The sequence below is a fragment of the Rhinoraja longicauda genome, chromosome 30, assembly GCF_053455715.1.
Source record: "Rhinoraja longicauda isolate Sanriku21f chromosome 30, sRhiLon1.1, whole genome shotgun sequence".
NCBI lineage: Eukaryota > Metazoa > Chordata > Chondrichthyes > Rajiformes > Arhynchobatidae > Rhinoraja > Rhinoraja longicauda.
Genome location: NC_135982.1, coordinates 11,703,807 through 11,714,369, shown reverse-complemented (window position 1 = coordinate 11,714,369; position 10,563 = coordinate 11,703,807). Strand labels below are relative to the sequence as shown.

Here is a 10,563-nt window from a genome sequence, read left to right as displayed (position 1 = left end):
CTGTCTTCTCTCTCTGTCTGTCTTCTCTCTCTCTGTCTGTCTTCTCTCTCTGTCTGTCTTCTCTCTCTGTCTGTCTTCTCTCTGTGTCTGTCTTCTCTCTCTGTCTGTCTTCTCTCTCTGTCTGTCTTCTCTCTCTGTCTGTCTTCTCTCTCTGTCTGTCTTCTCTCTCTGTCTGTCTTCTCTCTCTGTCTGTGTCAGTCGGATTGCCACTTGGCACAACATTTCCACCTCGACAGTTAACGCAATTAAAAAAAAAAACCAAACAAATTCACCCCTGTCTCAGTGCGAGGGTTTCGCTCGTGGAGGAACATTTAATTTTAAATACCCCAGTTGCAACCCCCTCCCCTCCCTTTATGCCTGGGCAGCCGCTAAGTGCCCATTCCCAAGGGTTAGCACCTCAATGCTGTGTGTGTGTGTGTGTGTGTGTGTGTGTCTGTCTGTCTGTTGGAGTCGCAGCGCCACGGATTTCATCGCTCTGTGCGTTCGGATCCCGGCATCCAGAGATCTGATTTAAAATAGGACGCTCTCCGGTTCCAGTTCCAATGCAGTGAAGCATGGAGCTGTGTGAAGTCACATGGCTCGGGCAGTTTTAATACAGAGGGGAGAGAGAGAGAGAGAGAGAGAGAGAGAGAGAGAGAGAGAGAGAGAATAAAAAGCCTCCTCATCACGATCTGGCAACTGCATTGCTGCAGACTTTAGGACGTGTCCCTCACATTACTCATCTCGCAGCTTCATGAAACCTCCCTCCCTCCCACCCACCCTCCTAGTCCACCCTCCCTCCTAGTCCACCCTCCCTCCTAGTCAACCCACCCTCCTAGTCCACCCTCCCTCCTAGTCCACCCTAGTCCAGACTCCCTCTCTCTCACTCTCTCACTCTCTCTCACACACACCACCACCACCGCTGGTGCACCTACTGTAAGCAGCAGGGCAATGTAAGGTAAGTGGACAATCCTCTGCTTTTAACTTTGGTTTTTTTGTTTTGCGAGGGTTGAATTTGCCTTCCTCCAAGTGCCTCTCCCCCCCCCCCCCAACCCAACCCCACCCCACCCTTCCCAACCCCCCCCCCCCCCAAACCCCAACCCCAACCCCACACCCCCAACCCGAGTGAGCTGGTTAATGTGGAAATAGCCATGACAAGACGCGTCTCAGGTGATGTTGAGCAGCCTCCACTTTCCCCAGTCACATTTTCCCAAATACTTTTTTTTTTCACGCTGTTCGCGTTAATTTGACTTTGTGGACGAGGTACCGGTGAGCATTTTTTTTGTCTTTCAAAGCCTGGAGACCTGGTCCCTCGAAATCCATGCAGACTGGTCCCAAAAAAGGCAAGTTTGTCGTTCTTTTTTAGCAACGAGACCAAGGGAATTGATTTGTGATTTTTTATCCCGTCCGGGCAAGATCACATATTCTGCTACCACGGCCCGGCGAGTTCTGTCGTTTTGAGTCAGATGTTTCTGTCTCTCTCTCTCTGTCTGTCTGTTCTTGGGATTTGAACTGAGTGGTAAAGACTTAAGTGACGGTGTTAGGAAGGAACTACAGATGCTGGTTTACACCCAAGATAGACACAAAAGTGCTGGAGTAACTCAAGCAGCAACACCTCTGGAGACAATAAATAGGTGACTTTTCAGGTCGGAACCCATCTTCGGACATGACGACCTGAGTGGAAATGAGCTTGATATCTTAATATCAGTCTGAAGAAGGGTCTCAACCCGAAACGTCACCCATTCTTTCTCTCCTGAGATGCTGCCTGACCTGCTGAGTTACTCCAGCATTTTGTGAATAAATACCTTCGATTTGTACCAGCATCTGCAGTTATTTTCTTATACTTTAATATCCCCTGTTTCGTTTGACTGCTATTGGCCTCAGGACCTATGACGACCACCCACTCCTCACCCCAACAACATCGCTCTTACACCCTCTTACAACATCAAGGAATTAGGGTGCACATTGATATTTAAGCCCAATTAGAAAAATACAGGTCATTCAAAGGGGTGGGAATGTGGGGAGCAAAGAGCAGTACAGCACAGGAACAGGCCCTTCGGCCCACATTGTCTGTGCCGTACATCATGTCAGGTTAGACTAATATCTCCACTGCCTGCATGTGATCCCAATCCCCTGCAGTCCCTGTGTATCCATGCGCCTTTCTAAAAACAGACACAAAAAGCTGGAGTAACTCAGCGGGTCAGACTGCATCTCTGGAGGAAAGGAATGGATGATGTTTCTGGTCGAGATGCTGTCTGACAGCTACTCCAGCTTTTTGCGTCTATCTTCGGTTTAAACCAGCATCTGCAGTTCCTTCCGACACATTCCTTTGTAAAAACCTCTTAAATGCCATTACGTTTTCTGCCTGTATCGCTGACCCTGCCAGCGCATTCCAGGCATCCACCAATCTTCTGTGTAAGAAAAAGTGCTAAACTGTGCCCTTCTCGCCTCAAAGCCATGTCCATGAGTCTTTCATCTTTCCACCCTGGAGAAAAGGGCTCTGACTGTCTACCCTCTCTATGCCTCTCATTATTTTACATACTTCTATCAACCTCTATCCCCTCAGCCTCTGATGCTCCAGAGTTGGACAAATCCAAGTTTGTCCAACCTCTCCGAATAGCTAATACCCACTAATTCAGGCAGCATCCAATCTGGTGAACATCGGAAATCTACCAAAATCTGCATTGTAAAACCCGAGATTAGCCAAGAAATGGTGATATTCTACAGTCTCCCGTTTGAAGTGCCGTTCCAATAAAGAATCACATTATTGATGTCTGCGCACTTAATTATGTTAAGGCCGATCTCTAGGCTTGGTTCTTGTCGAACTAGGATCTAATTTATCTTTTTGTTATCTCTTTCCTTTGTCAGTAGGAAATTATTACAGTTCATTGAACTTGTGTCTTCAATTATTCCCTGGTGATTTGTCTTAATACCGTAGAATGCAACAGCTTTTATGTCATGCCTGAGATGTAGTTATATAAAAATTACAATATTCCCTCTTTACCCCTGGAGACCATTAATTGCACTTTAAGATAGTCACGGTACAGTTACTGCTGGTGACGTTTATTATATGGAGTGAAAGCAGTGGCTGGCGGTGTTCAGTTAAAGAAGCCGGTTGCATTTCACAGTGAAAATACCATGACTCAGGGAAAAAGCCTCAGCTTCGGTGTGGGAAACCATACCTGCCTCTCTTCAAAGGTAAGAGCAGAGAAGTGTGCAGGGAATTCCAAATCCACGGGATGTAATGTTTAGCTGGGGGCTTGCAGCAACTGTCTGGAACAGATAAGACTAATCTCACAGCACGAACGAGGTACGAGGTACCATTAATAAAACGTGGAAAAGGGGAAAACAAAATGGATGGGATGGGTACATAAGACATTGCAGATGCTAGAGTCTGGAGGAAAACACAAAAGTGCTGGAGGAAGTCAGTAGGTCAGTCAGCATCTATGGACAGAATGAACATGCAATGTCATAGAGTCATAGAGTTTTACAGTGCGGAAACAGGCCCTTCGACCCAACTTGCCCACACCGGCCAACATGTCCCATCTACAATAGGCCCACCTGCCTGCATTTGCCCCATATCCCTCTAAACCTATCCTATCCTTGTAGCTGTGTAAATGTTTCTTAAACGTTGCAACAGTACCTACCTCAAGTACCTCCTCCAGTAGCTCTATCCCATGCACCTACCACCCTTTGCATGCAAAACTTACCCCTCGAGATCCTATGAAATCTTGCCCCACAAAATCCCTGCCTGAAATGTTGTCTGTCCATCCTCCACAGATGCTGCCTGACTGGCTGAGTTCCTCCAGCACTTCTTGTTTTACTGGACAGCAAGAGCAGACCATAAAGCATTGTCTTCCATTTCATCCTCTCAGACCCATCCCTGTTCTCTACAATTGCAAAACTGGGTTCAGTGAGCAAAACACAAAGGAACTTGGCATGTCAGGCAGCATCGCGGAAGGAATGGAAAGGTGACGTTTTGGGTCGGGATTCTTCTACAGACTGGTTGGAGTAGCAGGGAGAAAGCTGGAAAAATGAGGTGGGGGGTGGGGCAAGGCCTCAGAAATGATAAGTAGACACAGGATTCAGCGACAGTTTCTTCCCCGCTGTTATCAGGCAATGAATCATCCTACCACAACCAGAGAGCAGTGTTGAACCATTATCTACCTCATTGGTGACTCTCGGATGATCCTTGATCGGACTTTGCTGGCTTTACCTTGCACGAAACGTTATTCCCTTATCATGTAGCACGGCACGGTAGCGCAGCGGTAGAGTTGCTGCTTTACAGCGAATGCAGCGCCGGAGACTCAGGTTCGATCCTGACTACGGGTGCTGCACTGTAAGGAGTTTGTACGTTCTCCCCGTGACCTGCGTGGGTTTTCTCCGAGATCTTCGGTTTCCTCCCACACTCCAAAGACGTACAGGTATGTAGGTTAATTGGCTGGGTAAATGTAAAAATTGTCCCTAGTGGGTGTAGGATAGTGTTAATGTACGGGGATCACTGGGCGGCACGGACTTGGTGGGCCGAAAAGGCCTGTTTCCGGCTGTATATATATGATATGATATGATATGTATCTACCGCACTGTAAATGGCTCAATTGTCATCATGTTTTGTTTTTCTGCTGACTGGTTAGCACGCAACAGATGCTAGCAATCCCCGCACATTAACACTATCCTACACGCACTAGGGACAATTTAACATTTACACCAAACCAATTAACCTATAGACCTGTTCGTCTTTGGAGTTGTGGGAGGAAAGCGAAGACCTCACTCAGATAAAACCCATGAGGTCACGGGGTGAACGTACAAGCTCCGTACAGACAGCACCTGGAGTCGGGATTGAACCCGGGTCTCTGGCGCTGTAAGCACTGTAAGGCAACAGCTCTACTGCTGCGCCACCGTGCCGCCCACCATGCGAGTGTTCTTCCTGCTCCTTAAGTTACCTTTCTTGGAATAGAGCAGGAGAGGAGACTCCATGGCCAAATTAAGGATCAAGAAGGTACAATGCCTGATGGCGTTATCATGTGAAGGCAACAAGTAGACCCAGTTAATAAGTCACTGGGCACAGTCGCAATGAGCTGTTAACCCAGTTAATTATGTAATAGCGTTGGGATTAAACCTTGTGATTTATCAAAGACTTGAGTTTAAATCTGGATCAAGGACATTAAAACTTTGCTTCAGCTCATTCATTATGAAGACGGATTGCTGTGCATTATTGATGGATTGTTCTGCAGTCTTATGACTGTCATTCCAGTGGGAATGTGTAACACACTGAACTCTCTCTCTTCAGCTCTCCTGTTCCTTGACAAATGGGCATGTGTTGAATTGCGCTCAAATGGTGTGACAGGTTGTGAACTGGGTCACTGTAGTCAGTAAAACTGCTGTTTAGGGAAGCATTCATAGTCTTACAGCATGGAAACAGTCTCTTCGGCCAAATTTGCCCACACCGGCCAACAAGTCCCATCTACACTAGCCCCACCTGCCTGCATTTGGCCCATATCCCTCTAAAACCTGTTCTATCCAAGTAGCTGACTAAATGTTTCTTAAATGTTGCGATAGTCCCTGCCTCAACTACCTCCTCCTTCAGTTCATTCCATACATCTACCACCGTTTGTGTGAAAAAGTTACCCCTCAGGTTCCTATTAAATCTTTTCCCCCCTCACCTTGAACCTATGTCCTCTGGTTCACGATTCCCATACTCTGGGCAAGAGACTGTGCATCTACCCAATCTATTCTTCTCATGATTGTTTACACCTTTTACAAGAGGTGTCTACAAGATGTTGTAATCTTGAAGCAAACACAAACTGCTGGAGAAACTCAGCTGGGCAGGCAGCATTTGTGGAGGGAAAGAACAGATTTTGTTTTGGGTCTGGACCTTTCTTCAGCCAGATGAAGTTGGGGGGAAAACAGAAGGGCCCGTTTCATAGCTGTGTCTTTCAATCTTTCAATCAGTAGAGTTGCTGCCTTAAGTGGCGGAGACCCGGGTTCGATCCCGACTACGGGTGCTGTCTGTACGGAGTTTATACGTTCTTCCTGTGACCGTGTGGGTTTTATCTAAGATCTTCGGTTTCCTCCTGCACTCCAAAGACGTACAGGTTTGTAGGTTAATTGGCTTGGTATAAATGTGCAATTGTCCCCAGTGTGTGTAGGATGGTGTTCATATGCGGGGATCGCTGGTCAGGGCGGACTCGGTGGGCCGAAGGGCCACTTTCCACGCTGTACCTCTGAACTAAACAGTAAATCGGAGATATGGAGAAGTAGAAACAAGGAACCACAGACACTGGTTTACAGGGAAAGAAATCGGAGAAATCGATTATTTTCAGCAAGAAACAAACCCTGAATGAAAAGATTATCTTGTGGCATCTGGTTTTCTTCAGACCTTCTGCCAGTGAGAATTTGGGAGAAAATTCTGAATAACTGCTGTACATTTCAGCGTGGCGGGTCATGCATGAGGCAAAGTCTTGCTTGGAATAACTTGCAGTGGCGCGGGCCTTTCCAAGCACAGGCTCAGTATCTCATGGGTGTGCAGAGTGCATCAGTCACCTCTGAACCATCCAGGATATAAGAACAGCTAAGTGCAGCCTATGTAGCTACGGAACGAGATATCCTTCATGTATTATTAACGTACTGTGCTCCGCTTCAGGGATTAGCTGTATGTGATTCCCAATAATCTGTTTAAAGAAAAATGTAAAGGACTCCAGTACCGTGACGCCAGGTGGAAAGACTAAACGTCAAAAACTCTGCAAAATCATTGACAGGACTAGGCTTGGGTTCCCGAAGCTACTGATTTTGTTTTCCTCTCTCACTGAGGATGTTGTTTTATTGATCCATTCGTGGGGTGTGGACATCGCTGGCAACACCATCATTTATTGTCTGTCTCTAACTGCTGCTGCTAAGAGTCAAAGACAGACACAAAAAGCTGGAGTAACTCAGCGGGACAGGCAGCATCTCTGGAGGGAAGGAATGGGTGACGTCTCGGGTCGAGACCCTTCTTCAGGCCGTTGCCGGAGTCACATGCAGGCCAGACAAGTAGGAACCAAGGGTTCATCTCCCTGAAGGATTGGTGAACTACAAGGGTATTTATAGCATTCCAGCGTTATCTTAATGAGAAGAACATTTTTTTGTTTTTGCATCAAATGCCAGATTTATTTAATTTACTTTAATTTAGTTTCTGCGCTATTATAGTGAGATTCGAATTTGAGCTTCTGGATCAATGGGGCAGAATCCCAATTGTCTGGTGATCTTTGAATCTAGGATTCACATCCATTAAGAGTCTAAAAATAGCACCATCTTGTTGCGCTGACTTCCAACAAATCAATCTTAACCTCTACATGTGTATGTGTTTGTAAGTGACTTTTATTTTTCCATTGGCGATTTAGCAGAGGTATTTTGTTTGCTGATTGACGATTGAATTTATTGAAAGATACAGAATGGAATCAGGCCCTTTGGCCCACTGAAGTCTATGCCGACCATCGATCACCTGTTCACACTAGCTCTGTTATCCCACTCCCTGCACACGAGGGGCAATTTACAGAGGCCAATGGGGAGAAGGGGGTTGGGAGGGCGAGATAGATCAGGCATGATTGAATGGCGGAGTAGACTTGATGGGCCGAATTGCCTAATTCCGCTCCTACCACTTATGATTTTATGAGATTATGAACATTCGGACCCGCACGTCTTTGAGAGATTTCGCCCCCGTACAGAGAGAAAGGTGAAAAGATCAATCTTGATTGTAAATCAGTTTCTTTAATGTAATGAGGATCTGGTCTCATTTCATCTCCCAGAGGATATAAACCCACAACACAAACTGCTGTTTCAATTAGCAGCAATATTGGGGTGTGAAAACATTTTAATTTGCACTGCCATCCAGCTGTGCTGACCTAGATCAGGATGGAGTTTAAAGAGTTTCTGAACAAAGGTTCCTCTAAATTCACAAGTCATCAACATTTTTCAAAATCTTATAAAGCTTGAAACTTTATGAAACCCAATTTATGGTCCCTTCAAATTAACTTCTAAAAAACTTTTTATAATAGTTCTCCAGAGGACCATAGAATCATTCTCAATAAAACAACATATAAATATTTGTTTTGCTTTCTTGCATTTTCATAGAGTTACACATCTGTGGTGGAGATTACTAAAGGCAGGGAGAGATTTAGAGGGATAAGGGCCAAACGCAGGCAAATGGGACTAGCTTTAATGGGGGATTTTGGTTGGCATGGAAGAGTTGGACCAAAGGGCCTCTTTCTGTGCAGAATGATTCTTTGACTCTGAGACTCCATGATGAGCTTGAAAAGGGTTTTTGCTTTAGTTAATTTTCTCAATATCTCAGGCTCTGTGGTTCAGTTTAGTTTAGTTTAGAGATACAGCAGGGAAACAGGCCCTTCGGCCCACCGGATCCGCGCCGCCCAGCGATCACCACACATTAACACTATCCTACACCCACTAGGGACAATTTTTACATTTACCAAGCCAATTAACCTACAAGCCAGTACGTCTTTGGAGTGTGGGAAGAAACCAAAGATCTTGGGGAAAACCCACGCAGGTCACGGGGAGAACGTACAAACTCCACTCAGACAGCACCCATAGTTGGGACCGAACCCGGGTCTCCGGCGCTGCATTCTCTGTAAGGCAGCAACTCTACCTCTGTGCCACAGTGACTGCCAGTACTATCAGTTTGAAGACCAGTTAATTCTGCCCTGTCCTGTCTGAATATCTCCTGCTGGAGACCTGTTTACCATGAAGCAATCCGCCTGTAAACAAGAACAAAAGGATTCCAGTTGATGCTCAGTCTTGTTCAGCAGGGATTAATGGCATTAACGACAGAGAGAAATAATGTAACCTCACCCCTTCCCTCGATGAAGATGATGGGCGATTACAGGAGATTATGTTTGAGGCTTTGTGTTCATCCATTTTATCATGTGGTTCATAGCTGACTTAAGAGTCGGAGAGTCGTACAGCACAGAAACAAGCCCTGAGGCTCGACTCATGCATGCTGACCATGATACACCAACTGGTACCTCTGGCATCATGTTCCACCACCCTCCAAGTTGCCCCTCAGTTGCCTTGAGGCATCTTGGCCATTTGAGGCATCACGATAGCTCCATTCATGGACAACTGTAACATCATGTCCCAACTTCTATGTTCAATTCCCGGACTGATGAAGGCCAGTGTGCCAAAAGACCTCTTCACTATTCTACCTACCTGCCAACCCAGTTGAGGGAAATGATGTACTTGCACTCATATTTCTAACTCCTCTGCACTATTCCCCAGGGCCCTATCATTCCCCGTGAAGGTCCTACCCTAGTTTGGCATCCCAAAATCAGACTCCTTTAGCGAGGCTGAAAAAGGGTCTCGACCCGAAACGTCACCCATTCCTTCTCTCCCGAGATGCTGCCTGACCTGCTGAGTTACTCCAGCATTTTGTGAATAAATACCTTCGATTTGTACCAGCATCTGCAGTTATCTTCTTATACTTCCTATAGGGAGGCGTTGGGCAGGCCAGGACTTTATTCGTTGGAGCATAAGAGACTGAGCGGTGATCTTTTAGAGGTTTATAAAATCATGAGGTGAACCAAGAATGAGAGGGCAGAGGTTTAGGGTGAGAGTAATATGAAGCTGATGGACAACATTCACATAAGAGGGTGGTGGGTATATGGAACAAGCTGCCAGATAAAGTAGTCGAGGTAGGTACAATGATAATATTTCACAGGCATTTGGAAAGGTGCATGGATAGGAAAGGTTTGGAGGGGTATGGGCTGCAAGCAGACAAATTGGACTAGCTTGGATGGGGCATTGAGGTTGGCCTGGATGAGTGGGCTGAAGGACCTGTTTCTGGGCTGTGTGAGTCTTTGATCGATGCAGGGCTTCGACCTGAAACGTCGACAATTCCTTTCCCACCATTGCCGCAACTCGACCCACTGATTTCCTTAGGTAGATTGTTTGTTGTTCCAGAGCTTGTTTAAAGAGGAACAAGCTGACTCCAGTGCCTAGCTGGTGACAGTTTGTTCCCAATCCTGGTAGCAACCATTATCAAGTGGTTTCCGTGTTAGACTAAGAGATTTGCATAAAACGCTGAATGCAAAACAGGTAATTAAATTGGCATGGAAGACAAACAAACAGATGGCAGGCGATCCTTCAAGTGCCCCAGCAGAAATTGAAGCACAGGAATCTTGCTGTTGGCTTGCGTCAGAGATGGAGTGCAGGCAGTGATGCGAGAGGGAGCGTGTGGATGGGGAGAGAAGAATGTGGGAGCATTGAGGGCATGTTTATAGGTCATGGTTGATGGGTGTGGAGATGCTGTTATCAGGCATCCCACCTACACCTAGAGAGCAGCCCTGCGCCACAATCTACCTCATTGGAGACCATCTGACTATTTGTATAAGAAAATAACTGCAGATGCTGGTACAAATCAAAGGTATTTCTTCACAAAATGCTGGAGTAACGCAGCAGGTCAGGCAGCATCTCAGGAGAGAAGAAATGGGTGACGTTTCGGGTCGAAACCCTTCTTCAGACTATCTGACTATTTGTGATCGGACTTTATCTTGCACTCAGCTTTATTCATGTTATTCCTTTTATCATGTATCT

At 46.1% G+C, this 10,563-nt stretch overlaps 1 protein-coding gene across 2 annotated transcripts in view; it reads left to right on the top strand.

Annotated features, from left to right (window-relative positions):
* The first annotated feature begins 674 nt into the window (after positions 1-674).
* The window catches only part of LOC144608138 (rap1 GTPase-activating protein 1-like), a 396,852-nt gene continuing 386,963 nt past the window's right edge, over positions 675-10,563 (top strand). Inside the window, exon 1 of one of the 2 annotated variants that reach the window (XM_078425536.1) lies at positions 675-937. The gene's annotated coding sequence lies outside the window, so the exon portion shown is untranslated. The remainder of the gene's footprint in view (positions 938-10,563) is intronic. The other variant, XM_078425541.1, reaches the window with a different exon arrangement.